Source organism: Petaurus breviceps, unplaced genomic scaffold (genome assembly GCF_028583685.1).
Source record: "Petaurus breviceps papuanus isolate PSGF00001 unplaced genomic scaffold, PetGlider_PUasm1.0 90822, whole genome shotgun sequence".
In the NCBI taxonomy this organism is placed as follows: domain Eukaryota; kingdom Metazoa; phylum Chordata; class Mammalia; order Diprotodontia; family Petauridae; genus Petaurus; species Petaurus breviceps.
Genome location: NW_027187351.1, coordinates 12994734 through 13006664, shown reverse-complemented (window position 1 = coordinate 13006664; position 11931 = coordinate 12994734). Strand labels below are relative to the sequence as shown.

Sequence of the window (11931 nt, the reverse complement as noted above, 5' to 3'; positions counted from 1 at the left end):
TATATATATATATATATATATATATATATATATATATATATATATATTTTCCTTTTAAGATGAAGCTAGGTTTACTTTTACCATAAATCTTTTTTCTTGATCCACCAGTTAAAACATGATCTTGCCTTCCTCAGGACAGAGACTGTTTCGTTTTGCCATTATATCCCTAGCACTCAAACCAATGCTTTGCTTATAATAGGTGCAGAATACATGATTACTGAACTAAATTTAATTGAATTAATGCATCCTTATGCATGTATTATGTGTCATATTTCAATACTATTAGTGCATGCCATATATGCTATAAGATTATAAACTCCTTGAGGGAAGTAACTGTCCTATATTTTACTGATTTTTCATCTTACCTAGCCTTTGTTATAATGCTATGCCACTAAGGACAGAGGTCCTAAACCTGGGGTCTCTGAACTTATTTTTTGTAATTAATACTTATATTTCAAAATAATGGATTTATTTTGTACTTTTCTTCCATTCATTTAAAATCATTATAATTAAAAGGAATCCACAGACTTCACCAGACTGCTAAGGAGTTAATGACACAAAATAGCTTAAGAACCACTGATCTAGCAGTAGTTATTCAGTCAAACAACAAAATTTTACTAAGTACCTATTATGTGCCAAGAACAAAAGACACTCCCTCCCTCAGGAGGTCAAAATTTAATGGAGAAATGCAATAAATAAAAGGAAGCTGAAAAATGGGGTGCACATGATGAAGTCCAGGAGTGCAGCTGGATGGGAAATGATGAGATATCTGCCCTGAGTGCTCTCCTAATGTAGAAAATCTCAGAGGACTTCTGCACTGTCCAACATCCAGCCTTTCCAATCAGAGGGAGGGAAGGGCCCCAGAGTTTCAGGGTTCATGTGATCTTGCAAGATGATGAGATTCCGAAGTTCATGGTGAAGTACAGGAGTGCTGCCTTGTTGGAGATGATGGTAGGAGGCTCTTTGACAAGATTTGTCAAACATACTTATGGCATTTTCACCTGGATAGATAAGAAGGTTAAGACATGATTATCCTTTCTTTAATCAACTTGAAATTGAAGAAAATTTTAAAAGATTACAGGATTGATACACATATATAATGAGAAAATGATTAAATATGTGGTACTAATTATATGATAGACGTTTTTAAAAAGGAAACACCAATGTAGGCAGAAAAAAGAAAAACTTCTTAAAGTAGGGTGCCAGGATTGATCCTTGAAGGATAGGAATGAATGGTATGTGAATGATTAAATTAAAACACAGACTTGTAAATTAGAATAGTATTTGTAGAGAAAAGCAAAGGAATCCTCCTGACAATATTGGAGGATGCATTAACAGGAATTATGGGAAAAGTACAAAAAGGCATTTGAACTTGAAGAGGCAGAAAATGGAAAATATTTTTTATGTTCCTAAGGAGACTCACAAGATGGTAAAAGTAACAGAGCATATGTCAATGCATACTAACCTCTCATAGAGCCATTTAGAGAAACACTAGCAATAGCAATTGAATTTCTCCTAAATCTTATTGACGCTAGAGTTTAACTCAGATGATACATTTCATATCTTTTATATATGCCTTTCTACCTCTAAAACATTTAGAAATACTACATATGGTTAGGCTGACTAGCTAGAGAGAAAGCAGCCAAGTTTCCCCCACCTACCCTAATTTCACTATGTGCATAGAACAGACTTAGCAAAAGGTCTAAAAACAAAACAATAATTTAAAAAAGCTTCCTCAATTAACAAAAAATTCTCAGAATTTTATAAGAATCTCTCCTTTAAAAATTAAGTGTCTAATATGAATGCTAGGTGCTGAGAATACAAAAAGGATTTATGGTTTAGTTGTATATGTATATATGATTATTTTTAAAATGCAGTGCCAAATAAATGATACAGATATTAAGTACTACAGAAGTGGGGAGGAGGGATCCATAGTGATGCATCTGGGCAACCTATGTGGAGTCAGAAAAGACTTCATGGAACTTGAGCCAAACCTAGAAGAAAGACTATGACTTTGACAACAGAAAGGAGAAAGAAGACATTTCAGAATAAGGGAAACTACATGAGCAAATGTGAAGATGTGCATGACATAAATCTAAACACAGTGAATAGTTGGGATAGAACAGAAGGATATAGGGGAAGTTGAAACTCAAGAAGATTGTAAGGTTCATAAGATAGAGATCCTTAAATGCCAAGATAATGGAGTTTTTTTCCTATAAATCATGGAAAATCACTGAAAATCATAAAATAACATTTAAGCCTGGAATATATTTTAGAGATACTCTAGTTCAACCTCTTGATTCTACAGATGAGGAAATTTATATCCAGGAGATCCACACAGGGAATAAATAGCAGAACTAAGATTTGAAATCACATTCTTTTACCTGATTTGGTACTCTTCCCATCCAAGTTGTTCAAACAATGGGAAGCTATTGAAAATTCTTATAGACAAATTTTATTGTCACATTTTATAGCCCCAAATTGGGCATCAGGGAGTAAAGTGACTTGCCAAACAAAGGTCATGCATCTAGTAGGTATCATTCATTTCATAATCCCAACTCAGAAGATCAGTAGAACAGAGTAGAGGAGAAAGAATCCTAAAGAAATTAACTCAGGAAACAACCATTCAGCAAATCTGAGAATATAAATTACATGAAGAATTCCATTTTTGACAAATGCTGTTAAGAATAGAAAGAAGTCTGATAGAAATTAGAATTAGACCAACATGTTGTACAATATACCACAATAATCTCTAAATGGCTATTCTACCTAAATATTATACATCAGAGATGAACAAAAAAATAGAAGAGAATCAAGAGCTGTCTTTCACAGTGATAGCAAGGGAAGAGATTCTAAATCAAATAAGGACTAGAGGTGATCACAAAAGTTAAAATAGTTATTTATATTTTATGGAATTGAAAACATGAGCAAAGTCACTGCCATCTTTTTTTTTAATCAACATTAAACCATTTTGTTCATTCCTGTTTTAGAGTAGTAGATGAGGTCTAAAAGGCCCTTTCATTCATATTTTATTTGCTCATTATTTCTCTTAAGATGCTGGACTTGGGGTTCCACCAGTTAATTTTGTTCTTTACCTGGTTCTATAAAGCAACTCTTTGGTTATTTGTTACAGTACTAAATCTGTAAATTAATTACTATGATATTATAATTTTATTATATTGTAATAGTCCAATCATGAGCAATGAATGACCCTGCAAATATTTTTCATTATTTCTTTTGAGTGTTTTATAATTATATTTATAAAAGTCTTGACTATAACTTGATAGATTATTTCTTAGTTATTTTATATATTTTGTAGCAATTTTGAACACGCCTTCCCTTTCTTTTCCCTCATTGATTTTGTTATTCTCTAGAGAAATGATGCTGATTTCTGTAGATATCTTTTGTACCTGGCTCTTTTACTGAAACTATTAATTCTTATTTAGTTTCTGTTCTAATTTTCTAGGTTTATTTATTGATTCTTCTTGTCATCAGAAAACAAATATTTTGGCTTCTCTTTACCTTTTTTATACCATTATTTTTTATTTGTTGCTTTACTGCTATTATTGTCATTTATATAAGTCTATTAAATAACAGTGGAGAAAGGTGAAATCTCTTTTTTAATATTTGTTCCTATAGTTATTGGGGAAAACTTCTAGTGTTGGCTCATTGCAAATAATTTTACCTTTTGTTTTAAATGTATAATTTTTATAATATGAAATGCTTTTAGAGAAGAAGTAGCCAGGAAGAAGTTGTAAAGCCAAGCATGACCAGCTTTCCAGAGGACTGCTACTGTGAATAGCTTTAAGATTCTGATCACATAGTATAGTGGACTCCCTATTTATTCAGCAGCAACCTAAGGCAAAACATTCACAGAAACCAAAGCACAGCATTCACAAGGATATAACTTATCACTAAAGTGGCCATATAGTTTTAAATAAAAAATATCATTTAGTAAGTCCTTAACTCAATCTTCCTTAAAGAGCAATCCTACTTAAGGGACACAAAGTACAAAGGTAAAAGTTTTCCCACCTCTAAATTACATTGTCTTAATCTCTCAGTCAAAAACTCTTCTTCCTTCTTGATTAGAGATTAGTTTCCAATCATCCTTAACTCAATAATCCTTAAGGGGTACAAGGTACAAAGTACAAAGTTCTCCCACCCCTAGTCCACATGATCTCAGTCAGAACTGAGTAAGCAAGGAGAAGTCTTTTCATCTGGGCTCAAGGCTGGCTCTCAGATTCCATGATTCCTCTTCAATGAGTCCAGCTCTTGCCTGAATCTACCCAACTTTCACTTGGATTCACAGGCAGGCAGAGCTCATGTCCTTGTTCAGTTCCTTGTGCAGCTCCCATTCCATATTGAAGCTCACAGTGTCTAGTTCACCTCAAGTCCTTCGCAGTTTCTGTTTATGGGAAGACAAGCTTAACAGAGCCAAAACAACATTCACACAAGTTGCCATCACCATCATCAATTCACTATCTGCCTGTGAAATCAACACAGACCCAAAAACAAGGTCTGAGAAGTCAACACATATCATTAGCACAGTCCCAGGACCTCTGAAACCTTCTTCCAGGACTTCTAGAAAATCCTCTTTCAGGGTTTCCAATAAGGTCCCCTGTACAAAGTATCACAAACACAAATCAACACAGAGTGCCAGCCACCACAAGTGTTCCCTTTTCAGTTCTGCTCCATCCCAGCTGTGCTCAGCTTGTTATCTGTCATTTGCTCCTCCCTATTCTGCCCACCTCTTTTCTGTTTGTTTGGTTTTTTTTTTTTTTGATGGTTGTCCATTTTTATTGCATAAGCTGAATAGAAGGGTACTATGTGTAAAGGAGATAAGGGGAGGATCATGTTTTAAGTCTCCTCTTTGGACAAAGTCTTTATGATCTCCTCCTTCTTACCCTGCAGACATTCTTCCAACACTTTTGTGCTTCCTTAGTCTTAGACCTGCGAGCTTCACCCTGGTCAGCCAAGAGTTTCTTCCTGGCCTTGTCTGCCTTCAGTTTATGAATGTGCTCCATCGGGATTCGCTTATTCTTGAACACGTTTCCCTTCACCTTCAGGTACAGGCTGTGGTACATGTGGCAGTCAATCTTTTTGGATTCACAATATCTTCAAAGCAGACAGACCAGAATCCTCATTCACCTTATCCAGGTCACCTTCTCAGGTAGACAAGCATTGGCAGTACCCTTTCTCTTACCAATACCCATGTGCCTGCCCTTCTGTTGAGCCAGTGTATTTTTTTTGGCATCTGGTGTGAGAGTGAACAGAAATGTGCTTCTGGATGATAAGTCCATCTTTAATCAGCTTCTGGATCTGCTGACAGGAATTGGCATTGGCAATTTAATTGGTCTTATTGGAGTCAAGCCACACCTTCTTCTTTCCACATCTAAGGACACTAGAGGCAAGCCTCTTCTGAAGCCTGAGCATACTCATGGCTGCAGCCTCAGCCTGGAAAAGGAAAGAAGAGAAACCTGCCCACCTCTTAAATCCTTCCTGTTCCTGTCTTTGGCAAGTTCCTCCCACTGTGAGATTCACAGGTTGTGTTTCTTAACAAAGGCTTCATATAATCAGGGTGAGGATAAAAGACTCTTGAACTGAAACAAGGTACTAACTGCTTCTTTGCTTGCTATTACAAAAGTGAATCAAGAGAGGAGAAGAGAGAGACAGAGAGACACAGAGAGAAATAGAAAGATTCAAAGAGACAGAAGCAGAGATAGAGATAAAGAGACAGGAAGATAAACAGACACAGAAACAGAAACAAAGAGACAGAGAAACAGAAATAGATGGAGACAGAAATGGGTGGAACAGAAAGAGGTTAAGGAAGAGAAGAGGAGAAGGATGAGGAGGACGAGAGAAATTGAAGACTTAACAGGTATTATTTGATGGAACGAAGAACTTATTAGGGATACAAATGGTAGGTTTAGGATTATTTCTTTGAGAGGTAAAAATAAAGAGTAGATAGGTAAGAGTATAATGAAACTGTGATATCAAGATGAAAGCATGATTACTGTGTAGTTTCAAAATGATGAAGAGGAAAAATAAAGTTCTCATTGGAAGATCTTAAAGCAGCACATAAATATAATACTGTTATTAGTACTAATATAGTGATTTATGGTTTACAAACATTTTTCTCACCACATGTCTACACAAAAAGACTAGAAGACATAGCAGGTGAGGAGGTAGCCACACATGCCTTATATTCCCAGATCAGTTAGCATTCATTTCACCAAAGTAACAAAACTTCCCCTTCCCTAACACCACCTTGGGACTTGACAGAGCTGTTTGACAGAGCTATCTGACTACTCATCTAGGACTTCTGATAAGGGGTAATGGTGTCTCTCTGCTATCTCCCTTGATTTTTACTGGAGCTCCCATGAAATTGGGGAAAATAAGAAGCAGTTTGCCCTGATATGGATGAGTTCTGCATTAGTAGAGATCTTCAAGCAGAGACTATGATAGAGATAGATGGACTGAGACAGATGAACTCTGTGGTCCCTTTCAACTCCTAAACCCAGTAATTCTACCTAATCATTCCCATTTTACCCAAGGTAGAAAGTTGGACCATTACAAACATGATCAGGAAGTAACTTTGCTGTCTAAAAGCTATCCCATTTTCTAATTCTAGTCTTCTCAATTTGATCTTGGTGTCCACTAGCTGCTAGAACTTTCACCTTTCATCATACTGTAAAACACTGGCTTAAGCATGATACTTTCTGTCTTAACTCCCTTTACTCTCTTTTCCTTGATACTGAAAATATTTTCCCTTCAATACAGAAACAAAATTCTAAGACAAATTGACATCTAAGTTTCACGTAGAAGGTAAGCAAATGAGGGCAGGGAACAACCATTTCTTTGTCTTCGTATCTTCAGCACCTTGTATGTAACAGGCACCTAAAAGATATTTGTTTAATAGAATTTTTGAATAAAATGAGTTAAATATGTTAATATGTATACACTAAACATAGTAATATTAATATTTTATGAGTAATATAAATTATATTAATAATGTATTAAATATATTCATGTGTAATTTATGTTGAGTTAATGTAATATTGAACATGTCAATGATGTTGACATCCCCAGTTTTCTGTACTATCAGATTATTAAAAGCTTTTTTGTTGCCCTTATCAGCATTTTCTATTTTGATTACTCTCATTTCATTATTTCTCCACAGATTATTCAGACAAGAACCAATTATTAAGGCAAGAACCAATGAGAGGCCAACCAAGCAAGTCCCAGCAACACCTGCAACAATTTCCAAGAGGCCTCTTCTTTGGAAAACATCAGACCCAAGAGAAGACTGCCACCTTTATTTTTCTTTATGAGAATGATTGCAACACAAATAAACTATTCACAAATTAGTCACAAGAGCTTTCATTTTACCATTTAGTCCATTCTTACTCTGGTACTTCTGATGAATGCAGGGATAAGTTTCTGAGCAAATAGCATCAGATAATGACTTTTTTTTTTTTATGAATTACAGAACTACATGAAGACCAAAAAGGAAGTGAACATTTTATGTGTGTGTGTGTGTGTGTGTGTGTGTGTGTGTGTATGCCAGCCTTAGAAATGTGAAATACTTTGAGACCCAGGTATGGTCAAGGAAGTTTTAGGAGATAGACTGCGATATGAATTTTGAAGAATAAATTTCAAAGTTGCCACATCAGATATTAAAGTCCATATTCCATAATTAGTATCTTCTATTTCTATAAAGACCCAAAGAAATGTTTGTGAAAGGACATAAGGGGTATTTTTGAGACACATTGAGAAATGAGTTAAAAATGTTTTGATTTATTTTAAAAAAATGGAGCCATGAAGCACTTGAACAATGGGGCAATAATTAAAGGAAAATGAGTAATTTTTGCCATTTATCTTTAGATTTCAAAAAAATATACATTCAGATATCTCAAGCGTTAATTGGCCTAACCTTCCAAGTTATCTCAATATTATATCTACTGTCCAAAAAGTACAAGTAGTACTGTCAGTATGTGGTTGCAGAGCCCTGTCAAGCATGATCACAAAATCATAAATTTAGGTCTAGAAGGAACCTTGGTTTCAACCTTTCATTTTATAGGAAACTGAAATCTTAAATAACTTGCCCAGGATCATATAGCTAGTAAACATCAGAAATTATATTTTCCTCACTCCAAATCCAGTACCTGTTCCACTTACTACAGATTGTTTCTTCTGATAAAATATAGGCCTTCCACTGAAGTGTGAATGCAATTCTGGATTGACCCCAATTGTCTTTCTTTCTACCATTTTTAGGGCCCAGAAACCAAATCTTTTTTTCTTCCTTTATTTTAATTGATGGAATGGTTTGTAATATCAAAAGATTTCATATGTAATGGAACATGAAGTTTGGGGCTTTTATTTTTGTGATGATTATGATAAAAAGTGGCTTAAATACCATCTAACTTACATTTTAATAAAATCTAGAAAGCATGACATGATTTGGTTATTAAAGAGGAAATATAGTAATATGTTATATTTCTTAGCTTTAGAGGTATGTTAAGAGATTTTTAAATAAAATTTCCTATTAGTTGTACTGACTTTACAAAAATTGGTACATGCTTTACTTTTTCAGTATTAGTATTTATATCATAGACAAAGAATCAATAAGGTACAATGTATATAGTTCATTTCTCCATAGTTATCATGGATTTGTATTACTCAATCTTTATCCTTCCATCTTATCACTCTTGTATCTTTTCTGTGACTACCATGTCCCATAAATAGGATTAGGTATAATATCCATGATCATTAAATAGAATAAATCTTATTGGTCTATTTAGAGTTTACATATTCTTTCTTGGCCTCGTTAGCAAGCTATTTGCATCATATTCTAACCAAATGAGCTCACTGATCTTAGAGTAAAGCAATGGATTTAGTCATCATCCAAGGAATGTATATGATAGTTGATCAAAAGCTGGAATCCTCTGAGATCATTTAATCCTACCCACTCGATTTATAGATGAGGAAACTGAGGCCCAAAGGGCCTAATGATTTAGCCAAATTTAATCAGGTCAGAGACATTTGAGGCTGTGATTTGAACCCAAGTTCTTTAATGTAAGAGCCAGTGCTCTTACCACTTTACCACACTGCTGCATGTAACAAATTAAACTAAATAATTTGTGTGAAAGCATTTTGAAAACTTGTAATTAATCATAACATTATATAAATTAAAAGAGGTTGTTTTTACTGTTGTTTGATATAGACACAACCTCAGTGTCAAATGGGTATCCCTCAAAAAACCTACCAGAATTCCTGAGTAATATCCATCATGTTTCCTTCCATTGCCATCAAATATGAAAAACTAAATTGTTATGAAATGTATCATCTACCCTAAAATTAGGTGTGCCATTCATATGGCTGGCAAACTAGTCTCTCATACAGGAAATGGTAAAAGGACATTTCTATTAAAATGAAAGGCTTGCAGTTCAGTACAGAATCGTACTTGTTTTCCAATAAATATGTTGATTGCTTAGTGTGTCTAGATATAGTGCAATAGTTGTTTCTCTATGCCTAATTTTATTCATGTTTTGGTAGGGTTGGGCACTGAATTTCCTGGATGTGTCTTACAGCTTTAGTACTGTATTCATTGATGTGTAGTACAAATATGATACTAATAATGGCTGATATTCAAAATACAAGGAAAAATGTGTTTTTTCTTGAGTCAATCTGTATAACAAAATAAATTAACATTTTATTTGATTTGGATGTTTCACGTTTAATTTTTAAGACATAACCTGTTTGGGCCTCATCTTGTTTATCTATAAAATGAGAGAGTTAGACTAGATGCCCTCTAAAATCCCACCCAATGCTAAATCTATGATTCTATCAACTTTGCATGGCCAAAGATGGACATTCCTGGGAGAATAAACAGTAACATCAAAAGAATGCCATCTAAACAAGATTGTTGTTTTGACTACATAAAGCATGGAATCTAGATCAAGGGTCTAATCTATCTTTTTTAAGAGTTGTAACACTGAAATATAAGTTAGAAAACAAAATGCATTTATAATTAAAATTATAAAAATGAATGAATTGGTCATGGATAAACTCTACTTTTAAATTTTATAGAACTTTTTAGAAATATTCCCATTTAAAGTGAAATTAACAGCTGCCAATCTATTCACGATAGAAATCTAGAATATAAGATGTGGAAAGTAACATAGAAATAATCTAGCCCAATTTTCTTACTTTGTAGATAAGAAAATTGAGATCCAAAGAGCCCTACATCTAAATAAAAGACATATGTATTTATGTATATATGTATATGTGTGCGTATATACACCTATCTATATGTTGATAGGTAGACAGACAGACAGACAGATGGAATAGGTATAGGTCAAATTCTATGTGATGTAGATACATGTACATACATACATGTATATTTTATATGTCCATGTATATACACACATGCGCATTTCTATATTTATATATTTCTATAAACTTTAAATGTCCCCTAGTGCCTAACACACGGTGCTACACCCATTAGATGCTTCATATGGTCGAACTGAAGTGAAATTGCATGAATATAGGTAAATATGAATATCAGCTATAGGTGATAAAAAAGGCAATCATTTTTTAATCTGTATCTTCCTGCTTCTGAGCTTTGAAGGGTTCTTAAACTGACAGTATTTTTATATTCTTTCACCTTCATTTTCATCTAGAAAAATGAAGCTACTCCACAAAATAGACAACGCTAGGATATTGAATATTTTCTCAAAACATTTAAATTTTAGCTAGTGCCCATATGGCCCAAACTAGTTTTCTTATGATGTGCATGGATTTTTTTTCCTGGAATTGATTTTCATAATAGACTATAACAGATGTCTAGGATCCACAATAATACATCAGGCAAATAAACTGATTAAAATATTCAATGGACTATTTTTCTTATAAATGTTAAAAACTTATGAATAATTTGAAAGCTCACTGTAGTTTACATCTGCATCTTGTTTTCCTCTTCATATGGAACCTGGCTATGAAACACTATTTACTAGAGAGGGATAGATAGATAGGGATCTGTGATTGTATTGATATGGAGAGCTTCCATATGAGGATCTCCCTCTTGTGATGTAGGTCAGCACTTTCTTTGAGGCAAATTTGTAGGCTGACTTCTTTCAGATTCATTTTCTTGTTTTCTTACAGGGAATGATTGATTGCTTTGAGGCCTCAAGCACACTTTAGAATTTCAAAAGATTAAAATTTTGCTTAGCAATAATCCTTTTTTAATTCTATCATTTGTTTTTCCCTAGATATACTTTCCAAATATTTCATAAACAATAACTATTTCTCAGATATTAGAAGTAGTGAGTTAATTGGCAAGTTATAGTAATTATTGCATTAATAACGGAAAACATACATTATTATGTGAGATCCTTCTCAGATGAAAATGAAAATGGATTTAAAATTAATCTTCATGGTTCACTTATTAGAGTTGGAAGGAATTTTATATATCATCTAATTCCACCCTTTCCTAGAGCATGAATCCCTTCTTCAATATGTATGAACAAACTCAAAGATTCCCAGTAACAAGGAACTCATGGCTTGTCAAGATAGTATACTTCATTTTTTAGACAGCTCTAAGTGTTAAGTTCTTTCTTTCATTGGTCAGAATTTCACATCCCAAAGCTTCCATTCATAGTTATTAGTTCTGGCCTCTATGACTAATGGGAATAGATATAAGGATAAATATAGTTAATAAGAATAAATATATTCCTTCATCTATGCAGTAAGCCTACATATTCTTAAAGATAACGATCATGTTCTCCCTACATTTTCTTTTCCATGAGGCAAAGTGATTCTTCTATGTCATGAAAGGCAGCATGGTAAGTGAATAGCAAGCCAATCTCAGGCCAATAATTGAGGAAGGAAGGAAGGAAGGAAGGAAGGAAGGAAGGAAGGAAGGAAGGAAGG

General features: G+C 34.0%; 1 protein-coding gene and 1 pseudogene across 1 annotated transcript in view; one reads left to right on the top strand and one right to left on the bottom strand.

The window, feature by feature from the left end:
• KHDRBS2 (KH RNA binding domain containing, signal transduction associated 2) overlaps window positions 1-9835 on the top strand; it is an 890357-nt gene extending 880522 nt beyond the window's left edge. Inside the window, exon 14 of the transcript XR_011164972.1 lies at window positions 7181-9835. The gene's annotated coding sequence lies outside the window, so the exon portion shown is untranslated. The remainder of the gene's footprint in view (window positions 1-7180) is intronic.
• LOC138148158 (large ribosomal subunit protein eL19-like) lies at window positions 3624-6069 on the bottom strand (annotated as a pseudogene).
• Window positions 9836-11931: the final 2096 nt, after the last annotated feature.